The 11,329-nt window shown below is 41.8% G+C and overlaps 1 pseudogene; it reads right to left on the reverse strand.

The window, feature by feature from the left end:
* Positions 1 to 5,004: 5,004 nt before the first annotated feature.
* LOC101580590 lies at positions 5,005 to 7,404 on the reverse strand (annotated as a pseudogene).
* Between the last annotated feature and the right edge of the window lie 3,925 nt (positions 7,405 to 11,329).

Raw genomic sequence — 11,329 nt, forward strand, 5'->3', positions numbered from 1 at the left:
GTGGTTTCTCTTTTGTAGTTTTCTGAAGTTTGATAATAGAGTACCTTAGTGTAGATGTCCTTGCTTTTCCCCCGTTCAAGATTCACTCAGTTCCTTGGATGTATATGTTTATATCTTTTGCCAAATGTGAGGCGTTTTGAGTATTGTCAGTTATGTTGTCTTTTTCTTCTCTCTCAGGGATTTTAATAATATACATTTAGGCCTTTTCTTGTAGAGCCATCAGTCACTGAATCTCTGTTCCTTATTTTTTGGAGTCTGTTTCCCCTCTGTGGTTCACACTGTAACATTTCGATTGTTTTAGCATCAGAATCATGGATTCTTTTCTCTGTGTTCTCTGTTCGCTTTGTGCAAACTGCTGACCTTACTGTAGAGCAAGGGCCGCTTCACCCCAGCAGAGCAGCCAGCCAGTTCTCCTCCACAGAACCAGAGCCTGCTTTCAGGGTTAGGCCTTCAGTGGAGATGATAAATGTCAAGTGTGCCCACCCTCAGAAACTTGATCCAGATTGTATTTCTTCCACTGTTGATGCAATAAAGGTCTAAAAGCTCTTGCTCATATGGCTTGCCATGCTCAAGGGACTTTCATGGAAAAACAGACTAAAAATTTGAAGGCAAGTTTTAAATATTATATTTGTTATATTTCTATCTTTCTCTCTCTCTCTTTCTCTCTCTGTTCTTTTATTTATTATTATTAATTTTTTTTGGTGCCAGGGATTGACTTTAGGCCCTTGTTCTTGAGAGGCAGGCACAAATGCTACTACAAGTGCTACGGAGTTATCTCCCTGCTCTTGTTATATTTTTCAAGAGATGGCAACAAACAGCTGATCCCCACGTTTTTCCTCCTTTCCAGGCTTCTAGCATGTGATACTGAACTCAGTATTTTTAAAGTTGGTAGACCTTTTGTTCTTTATTCCATACAACCTGTCACTTATTTTAGGATATCTTATGACATCTATAGTCCATCTCTTTTTGTCTTAGCCTGTTTCCTTGTTTCTGTATTACACAACTTCAAGATTGGGTCTAAAAGGGAAGCTATTCTTCCAGAGATGGTGGCTATGAATTGGATCAGGACCATGAACATCCTTTTGGATTTCATTAGAGCTGCCAATGCTTTTGCCTAATTCCATAGAGCTAGCTTTTCAAAGTATGACACTAACGCAATCAAATCAACACTATTTGATCTGCCAACAGCCCAGCATTAATTAGACACTAATTAAAAGTATTCTTCAGTGCCTCATTTCACTGTGTGGGCATAGGCAATGTAAGTGTTATTTTGTCTGTGAGATTCACAGGGTAAAAAACACACATTTAAAGATCAGTAATACATTCCCGCTCCAATCTCTGATGAATAGGTGTTATAAGAGGAAGCAATTTGGGGCCTATCAAACCACAGATTTCCTATCTGGACTGTGTCTCACTAGAGGTGGACCAAAAACTGTACAAGTCTACTGAGAAACAGTACTTGTCCTAAAGGAAAAGCAATTGTATTCAACAGTGAGTAACTGAAAATATGAAATGTATAGTAAAGTAATCACATATATATTTTTCAATGAGATAAAAATCAGAAGTCACTGGTAAATGTATTGCGATACTTGAAAGACTGAGATATTTGTTGAAATTATTTACTTCAAACAAGGCCCTGCATCCTCCTAGAGTATATATTGACTCCCTCTCCAGGGAAGACAGTGGTTTCCAAATCTGGGTGTTCATTATAGTGATCTGGGGTGCTTTAAATTATGATGCCTCCCTGAACTTGACTCAGCCCCAAGTAAACAATTCGCATCACAATGGAAGGACAGAGGACACTAAGCATTTAGTTCTCATCTTGGGTTTTATTTGTTCTACTATTAAGCCAGCATTTATAGTCACTGCTTTGGGAGGTACCCGAGAGGCTCATCATTGTCCCTTGCACTACAGTCAGCAAAAGTTCAAAAATTGGAATAAGCTCACGCAGGTTACATAGCATGTGCCTGTCAGAGCTGAGATCAGAATGATGACCTCCTGGTCTATGAAGTGTTTGTATCGCTATTAAGTCTATCATCATTACATTTGTAATGGGCTCGTGTCAACTTCATTGACATGAACTGTGTAAAGGCTAGAAAAAGAATATCAAGCTTAACCCAGAGAAGAAGGCATTTTTTTAATCAGAATATTTGGGCTGATCCTGACAGAGTATTTATTTATTTATTTATTTTGTATTTTAGAGAAGGATCTACAGGGTGTTCAGGGTCTTATTACTAGATCAGACTCGTAGTGATTTGCCTGTTTGCAGCCTCCCAAGAGCTGGGATTACAGCAACGCACCATCATGCCCAGTCTCAATTGCCATCTCAATGTGCCCCAGGGGCAGGGCTGGCACAGCAGTCCTGGGGATCAAACTCCTGGCCTCTATAATCCATTGAGCTCTTTGGCTGGCCCTTTTCCGACAGAGTATTTAAATACAAGATGCTTGAGTTTACAATTAGTAGGCTTTCTCCTTATTCCTAAGTACATATCTGTTTATATCTTGAACTGAATGAATCAGCAGGCACAGCCCACTACTAGACATTGGAGGAAAATGGAGAGGGTCACAATTCCTCAGGGTCCCCAAGGATATTTCTAGTTCAATGGTAAAGCACGCATGCCTATTAGATCTACCATGGGCTGAGGCAAGGTGGAATGTTAGAGGCCTCTGCGATAATATATTTATAGAGATGCCAGGGGAACAACAGAAGAGAAATTATGGTTTGGGTGCAGGATCCCCAAATGCTTCCTTGAAAATAAGACTTTCATTTGGGCCTTAGAGACCATCTAGTGTTTGAATTGGGTGGAATAAGGGTACATCCCACCTAGAGAGGTGAGAGGAAAGACAAGGTTGAAATGTGCAAGGATCCCTCATGGAACTGTATATTGCAGGTTTGGTTTTCAGTCAGGATTTGTGCAAAATTCACACAGAAAACTTTACCCTTGAAAATTTCCTAAATCACCCAACGGGTATGTAGCCAGTACCATCAATACCTCACCGAATCTGGTAACTCTTTTGTACGAGTGGGAGGAAAGAAGTTTGAGTGCTCACACTAACTTGGAGGCTTGCTTTAGTCACACCCTATAAACAGGGAGTAGGTTTCCTGAGTCCAGTGGAAGCTCATTGGTGACATTACAAGGGAGCTCACCAAGTGAGAAAAAAATGAAATATTCTGAGGAAATGGTTTTTGATCCAAGAAATGTTTGCCAGTGTCCAGGGAGGCTACAAAAAGAGCCCTCTCTCCTAGGACCAGCTGGCCAGAAGATCAGCTGAAGTTACCTTTGCTAAGTAGTTCCTTTTGAAATGGCACCCCAAGTAAAGGTATTTCATAACACAAGACAAAACAGTGTCAAAAGTTTATTAGAAAAGTAGGCAGAAGAGGAAAGGGAAAGCTAGCTCTATAGAGCAAATTTGGGCCAAAAGAGGACAAGAAAGGATAAAAACAAAAATAAAGTGTACCCTGTACCTAGAAAACCCAGCAGGCTGTTGAGGGGACTCATCATAGCAGACCCTTTGTGGCTTCTCATCTCTTTTATGCTGCTTACGTCTTCTGAGAAATTCCACAGGAGGCATCCTGGGAGTCATCTGGAACAATCCAGGGATCTTACACTCAATGCGTCCAGTGCATTTTCCCATCCTGCTTTGCCACCTCTATCTGAAGAGCTGTCCCCCTCTCACTTTCCCTCATACTTCTTTTTTTCTTCTCACTTTGGTGTAGTGAATTTTTCTTCCCCTTTGATTTGTTCTTGCCTCTAAGATTAGAAGTAGGACTGGGGCCATAGCTCAGTGGTGCAGAGCCTGCCTAGCAAGTGTGAGGCCCTGAGTTCAAATCCCAGTACAAAAAAAAAAAGAATAAAAGTGTCTGATGCTCTGAGATAGGGATGTGGTATCCTGACAGCTGTTTGCTGGTGTCTCTGAAATTCAGGGCTCTTTATTTGTCTCTTTGTTTTCAGGTGTCTGCTTCTGGGTCTCATCACAAATTTGACTTAGTTTTGCTGTGATGTCATTTTAACATTAACATTTAAATGATGGTTTAGAGGACTAAGCAAACTGTGCCAATTAAGAAAAAAAGTGAAAAATTACAGAAAAATCAACAAGCACTGAGAAATAATAATATTTGGAAAATGCAGAGGAAAAATGCATCAGAAAATGCAGAGTACAAATGCAGAGGAAAAACAGAAGTAATCAGCAAAGAACAAAGTCAGCTTCCCAATACACCAAAAATACCCGAGGAAGCTAATGTATGAAGAACAAGTTCTATTTAGCTCAGGCTTTTGGAGGCTTGAAGTCCAAGTAGCATGGCACAGCTTGGCAATGACCACCCCATTTGCACTGTCTTGCAGAATGGATCGCCATGGCAGGAATGAGTGGTCGCGTGTCGTATCTAAAGCCGAGGAAAGGAGACCTGATGAGATCAGGTTTGAGCCTTTTACAATGATCATCTTGTAAAAACTGAAGGTATCACACAAGATCTACAGTGAGGTCCCCCAGAAACTACATGGCCCTGCTGACCTACAGGCATCCTGGCAGGCTCCATCTCTCTAAGGTTCCACTATCCCCTCAACCACTAATCACAGTGGGCCTCTGTAAGACGCAGCCTAGTTCAAGCAATGGCACCTGCTGTTTTTTTCTCTTTTTCTTTCTTTCTTTCTTTCTTTCTTTCTTTCTTTCTTTCTTTCTTTCTTTCTTTCTTCTTTGTTGTCACCATATTATTTATTTATTTAGATTCATTTTTATTTTTCTGGTGTCATCTTTTATTTTTCTACTTGAGATGTGAGCCATGTGAGAAAAAGTCAGAAAACACAGCTGCACTGAAGCACTTCAGCTAACTGAGGAGACAGGGAGAACAGGCTGGAGGGGCTGGGTTGGTTAATTCCAGACCAGTTTTCTCCAAAGGGCTTGAGGTCCAAACCTGAAACCAGAGGGTGTTCTGGGCAGGGAGGAGCAGGACCATGCAGTGCAGACTACAGCAAGGAGGGACAAGTCACAGCTGGGGTCACTGCTTTATTTAGTCATTTCTGGCTCTCTCTGCTCTTTGATGAAGTTAATCAACCCATTGGTGGGTGAATCATGAGAGGTTACAGCAGCACTGCCACCAAGCTCAGGGTCAATCTTCTTAGCAAGCTGCTTTCCCAGCTCCACTCCCCACTGGCCAAAGCTGCTGAGGTCCCAGATGACCCCCTGCACAAAGATCTTGTGTTCGTACAGCACAATCAAGGCTCCAGACCCTTCAGCCCTCCATCACAGACCCTTCAGTGTCCTACATGGACTTGCGTTGACACAGCTGCGAGTCCCTTCAGTCTCCAGTGTGTAAACACTGGCATGCTTCTTCATCCAACTCTGTGGGTGACCACTGAAAGCCAATCTTGTAATTTTTTATACATTTATATATATTGTATTACATCTTTTTTCTGTAGCAAAGCACTGATACACAAACTGATCAAAAGATAAATGATCAACAGAATAGTATAACTTGTGAATTGGGAAGGCACTGTTCAAAAGAAAAGACAAACTGTGATGGGAGAAAGGGGCCAGGAAGAAAGGGAAAAAGAAAATATATATATTTACAGAAGATAGTTAAGATATCTACATATATATTTTCTCTTATTTCACTGAAAAGAAAGCTTGTGTTAATACTGTTTGGACAAGATATCATGCTTACATCTTGCATTTTGAATAACTATGAAGACAATACACAGTGTATTAAATATTGTAACTCTTCTATTAACCTGTTTTTTTTCTTTTCTTTTCTTCTTCTTCTTTTTTTTTTTTTTTTCTTCAGAACCAGGGATTGAACTCAGGCCCTTGCACTTGCCAGAGAAGCTCTTATTCCACTGAGCTATCTCCCCAGCCAATATTAACCTGTTTTGAAACTATTTTTTATTGTTAGTTTTTCTCTTTGTAACAATAAAAAATGTTAGTTGGGGGGGGGGAAGGCTCCAGGCATAAATGGTGTCAGCATGGTAATATGATAGAGTTGGGTGGGCAGTTTCCTTCACAGACCTTGTGTGGCAACAGCTTCTTAAGATCTCCTGAACTCTTGCCAGCAACCTGGAGCTCCTTTGAGGTCTCCTCAGATGATTTTCCCTTCATCAGGGTCTCTGTCTGGACTAAGAAGTTGGCCAGGAGGACCTTGTGATGCAGACCCTTCCATATTGGGTGCTGGGTCTGAACCGGGATGAGGGAGTCACAGGGTATCATCTTGGTGCCTTGGTGGATGAGCTGGTAGAATGCATGCTGGCCATTGGCCCCTGGTTCCTCCCACACAATAGGGCCTGTCTGGTGGTCCACACAGACGCCCAGCTTGGTGATATACTTCCCATTAGACTCCATGTCACCCTGCTGGAAGTAGGCAGGAAAACGGTGCAGGTACTGGTCATAGGGCAGCGAAGCCTGCATCTCACACCCAAAGCAGTTGATGTACCAGACCCCCAGCAGTGCCAGGAGGGCGGGGCTTTCTTTTCCAGAGGTGCCTTCCAGAAGTGCCAGTCCATCCAGTGAGCTCCTGAGAGCAGCTGCTCGCAGTTGTCAAAACCCACATGCAGCACAAGGGAGAGTCTGATGGCTGACCCCAGTGAGTAGCAGCCACCTACCCAATCCCAGGCCTCGAACATGTTTTGAGGATCAATTCCAAACTCCTTCACTTTGTCCATGTTGGTAAAGAGAGCAATGAAGTGCTTTGTCCCTGCAGAAGCATCCTTGGCAGATATGAGGAACCACTCCTTGGCCCTCTCTGCATTGGTGATGGTCTCCTGGGTGGTAAAGATCTCGGAGGTGATGATAAACAGAGAAGTCTTAGGGTTCAGGCTGGACAGAGTTTTGGCAATGTGGGTCCCATCAATGTTGGAGACAAACCACATCTGGGACCTCCTGAAGAGTATGGCATAAAGACTTCCATCACCATGAGGAATCAGGTCAGGGTCTCCAACGCCGATGTTGATGACATCTGTCACAGTTTTGCCTGTGTATCCCTTCCAGTTGCCATTCCAGACTCACTGGCAGAAAGGCTTCCTCTTGTCTAGAACCTTGTTGAGCTCTGGCATCTCATCCTTGCCATCCACCAGCATGGGTGTATTTGACCAGTCTCACAGGGCCACGTGCAATACTGCCCGAGCCTCGGAGTAGTTGATCTTCTCACCATTGAATATGCACTCCCGGGAAGCCTCCACACTCCTGGACTTGGCCACTTCCACCAGCATCTTTGTGACCTCCTCTGTCACAAGGTTCTATGAGTAATCCAACAGGATATGCCCATGGTTGGTGTTGAAAGTTGAGCTGAAGTGGTTGAAGTGTTCTTTGTTAGCTTCGAACACGTGGCCCAGGTTGAGCTCAGAGTGCTCATGGTGCCAGCACAAGCTTCAGCTGCAGCTTCTGGAACTGCGGGTTCCGGGTGAGCGTGGCCATGGCGGGACCAGCAGGGTGCACGGACCAGGCGATTGTGAGCGAGGACATGCAGCATGGAAGGCAGGAGGCATGGCCTGTTTATTTTTTTAAATTAATTTTATTGAGAAAGAAATAGCAATGAGGCAGTTTCAAAACAGTTTTGTAGTACAGTCACAATAAGTAATACATTGCATATTATTGTCTTCATAGTAGTTATTCATAGTACAAGATGCAGACATGATATCTTGTCTAAACACTATTAATTCAAAACTTTCTTTGAACTAAGAGAAAGTAGCTGTATTTCTATGCTATTTTTTGTGTGTTTGTGTGTGTGTGTATCACTACAAAATGGTCTTTCATTTATATCCCCCTTTTTTGTTTAATTTTGTCAGATATGGGTATTCCATCACCATTCAAATATTGTAGGTGTGTGAATTCAGCCAAATACTTCAGTATAGTCCAGTAGTCCATAATAGTAGTGGGTTATCCATAGGACTGGCATTGTCAGTTTTTGACCTGAGCCTTTTACAGCTCAGCATATTAATATGGCTTTACTTTTTATACTTTGTGTTTATACTTTTCTGCTGGATGGTTAAGACCAAGATAAAGCAAGACCTATATAACAAGAAATGTAGTTTTTGTATGTGACAAGGTCAGTCAAATCCCCTCAGGATTTCCCCTGAAACCTTGTACCGCAGTTTGTAGATGTTTTGTCAGGGTCAGCCGTCTGGATGAGTCACGGCCATTGCTTGACCCATTTTCTCTCTGTGAAAGTCTGAGAGAACGTGTTCTCTCTAGATGACTCTCCTTAGGCACACTCTACATCGTCAGTCACTTTCCTCGGTGGCCCCATAACCTCCTTGAGCAGAAAATTTGGGGCGGTGATATTAAAGCTGCTACCATGGTGCTGCCTATGCTATAGGGTAATAATATCATTAAGCTTCTCTTCTGGAGGGATAACAACTTAAGTTTGCAGACCAAAAAGTTAGAGAAAAAGAAGCACTACAAGGACAGCCAACATTTTGGCCCTACCCCTTCAAGGGAAATGAAGACTCAGGACACAAGAGAACCCATACTGTAGCAGCCTGTAACTCAGTGAGCACCTACATTTTCTGACTAGCTCTGCTCTTTGAGACAGCTTTTGTGAAAATTGCAAGTCAGAGTCTCGAGTACACAAACTCCCTCATTTAGTCAGCTTTCCTGTCATGGACACACGGCACCTAAGACCAACTTAAAGGAGGAAGCTTTCAATTTGCTCCAAGTTTCAGAAGATTCAGTACATAGTCTTCCAGCTCCAAGTTGGAAACATAATGGTGGAAGAGTCTGACAGAGCAAAGCTGCTATCGTGGTACTAGAAAAGGAGGCAGAAGAAAAGGGCCAGAGGTGGCCACACCTCCATATGTGGCCACATCTCCAATCATGGCCACACCTCCAATCGTGGCCACACCTCCATATGTAGCCACACCTCCAATCGTGGCCACACCTCCACGACCTGGACTCACCGAGGAGTGTGCTCTGCTAATCAGACTAGGTGTTTCTCAATGCAACAGAATTCCCGTATCAGGGTTAACCATTACATCCCCAAAAGCTTTGTCTTTTATTTATTTATTTTTTTTTTTGGCGGAACCGGGGATTGAACTCAGGCTCTTGCGCTTGTCAGGGAAGCACTTATTCCACTGAGCCATCTCCCCCGCCAAGCTTTGTCTTTAATACTTGAAAGTTCAGAAAGCTGAAGGACCACAATGTAGTTAGGGAACAAAAGCCACTGGCACATTACCTCACATTGACCACATTATGCATGGCAAACAGGAAGACACAGGCACACATAAAAACCCTGAGCGCTTGAGTTTTTAGCGTTATCTTAGGATAAGTCAAATTTGATGCACGTTGGAAAAATAAAAGGAAACAAAACATTGTAGGAAACTGGTTAACTATGATTTCTAATTTTATATAGGCTCTCTGAAGTACAGTGATGTATTATTATAAACATTCAGAAAGTATTCCAGCACTACCACCAGGACCTGTCCCAGAATTTCAGATTCTGAAATTCCTTAAAGCTGCTAATTATTTATAAACTCAAGGATTTAAGGCTTAGTACCTAAGTGCTCCAATGGATGTTACAGAGAAATGAGAGAATAGGAAATCTAGCTGACCAAACCATTGCTTCACAAGATTGGTACAAAAATAAAATATTTATGAAAATGTTTTGTACTGTGCCTGGCACACAGCTTGGTTATAATAAATGAACCCAATTCTCTAGAAATGTTAAAAAGGAGAACAGTGCTATCTCTGGTTATCTTTAACATCGACCTACAATGAAAACAAGATCTTTTTGGTCATGATACCTACACTTGGAGCCAAAGGATGTAATGTGGACTCTTCCTTTCTTTGTGGTTCACACAAAAAAGGAGGCTCTATCTTCTTGCCCATCATAACTTCTTCATGAACACAAGGATCATGTTTGCATGTAAGAGTGTTTTCCTCTCCTATCTTCCTCTTTAGTGCTCACCTTCCAAGCTGTGGCCTTTGCATTTCTTCAGTTGTAACCATTGCCTCTTACTTGTTTTGAAGGAAAAGTTCTTGTAAAACTTTCTCATCAATATATAATATATAAGAAGGATATTTGCTTTCAAAATGAAATTTTAGCACTCACAACTTTGTAAACTATAAAATACCTTCTTTGTTCTTCCCTGTCTTTCTCCCTTTGCCAACTACATAGGTGCTTATTCACAGAATCCTATGAGCAAGACTGTAAAATATAAAAAGGAAGAGCTATGCTGGGTTTTCCAGAGCATTTATAAGAAACATGAAGGAATAAAGGTACTGGATTTTGCACAAGGTTTGCTTCCATTTTTTCTTCCTTTCTCATTTTTTTTTCAAAGCTTTTGTAAATAAGGAGGGGAAGAGGGGTTTAAGGAATGGCAGGAGAATGGAGAAAAAGACTCAAGATATATTATGTACAGATATAAATTTCCTATAATGAATGGGACTTTTATGTATACCTAAACTATACCAGTAAGTGATTAATTTAGAAAAATTGTTTTTAAAAAATAAGGTTTTAATGTGTTTTTCCTTTTGATTTTTATTTATTTACCTCAGAGTGTGATTAATTAGATGTAAAAGATGGTTCAAGATAGAGGAAAAGTACTTTAGGTACAGAGGCAGCTGGGAGTGCTGGGTGGACCAGCCATGGAAGACAGCAGGGCTTGTAGAGAGGATGTAGAATTGTGGGAGTTGCTGGGACTTCAAAAGGAAAAGTGAAACATGTCTTCACGCAAATTGTCCTGAAATGAAGGTACCAAAGAATGCTCCCCTTGGAGACCCTCATCCCAGACGGTGACACCAGATTGTATACATCCGTGTGACAAACTGGGAGCTCAGGAAGACAAAGTGAAGAGAAAGTAACTGCTTCCCACCACACCTGAGAAGAATACTAGCAGCTAAGTGGTGTATTCACTGCAATGTGGCCAGGATTCATTTGTAGGGTTAACTGAATGACACATGACCACCAACTATCAAGGAATTTCAAAGCCCTGATGTGTCCATAAGACACTTGATGCTAACCCTATGAGCCTCCTCTTACACTGCACAGAGTGTGAACTCTAGGCCTCAAACACAACATTTTCTATAACTCCACTGCAGCATTTTCATGTTGCCATCTGGTATTCAAATCCCTGGCTTTCTTCTTTGATTCTTTAGAATATCCTCCATGGTAAACTAATACAGCCATTTTGGAAAGCAGTAAGATTTGTTCAGAAAATTGACAAAACAGCAGTCCCACCATGACGTATATATCTGCAGGTAATGAAATAAGTATTTCTGCTTTCATTCACTATTCACAAGACTGAGCAAATGCTATATTTCCAAGTGTCCATCAAGTGATGAATTTATAAATAAAATGTCCTTAAGCACTACAGTGGAACACTACTCAGCCTTGAAAAGAGTG

This window comes from Octodon degus, unplaced genomic scaffold (genome assembly GCF_000260255.1).
Source record: "Octodon degus isolate 3935 unplaced genomic scaffold, OctDeg1.0 scaffold00029, whole genome shotgun sequence".
NCBI lineage: Eukaryota > Metazoa > Chordata > Mammalia > Rodentia > Octodontidae > Octodon > Octodon degus.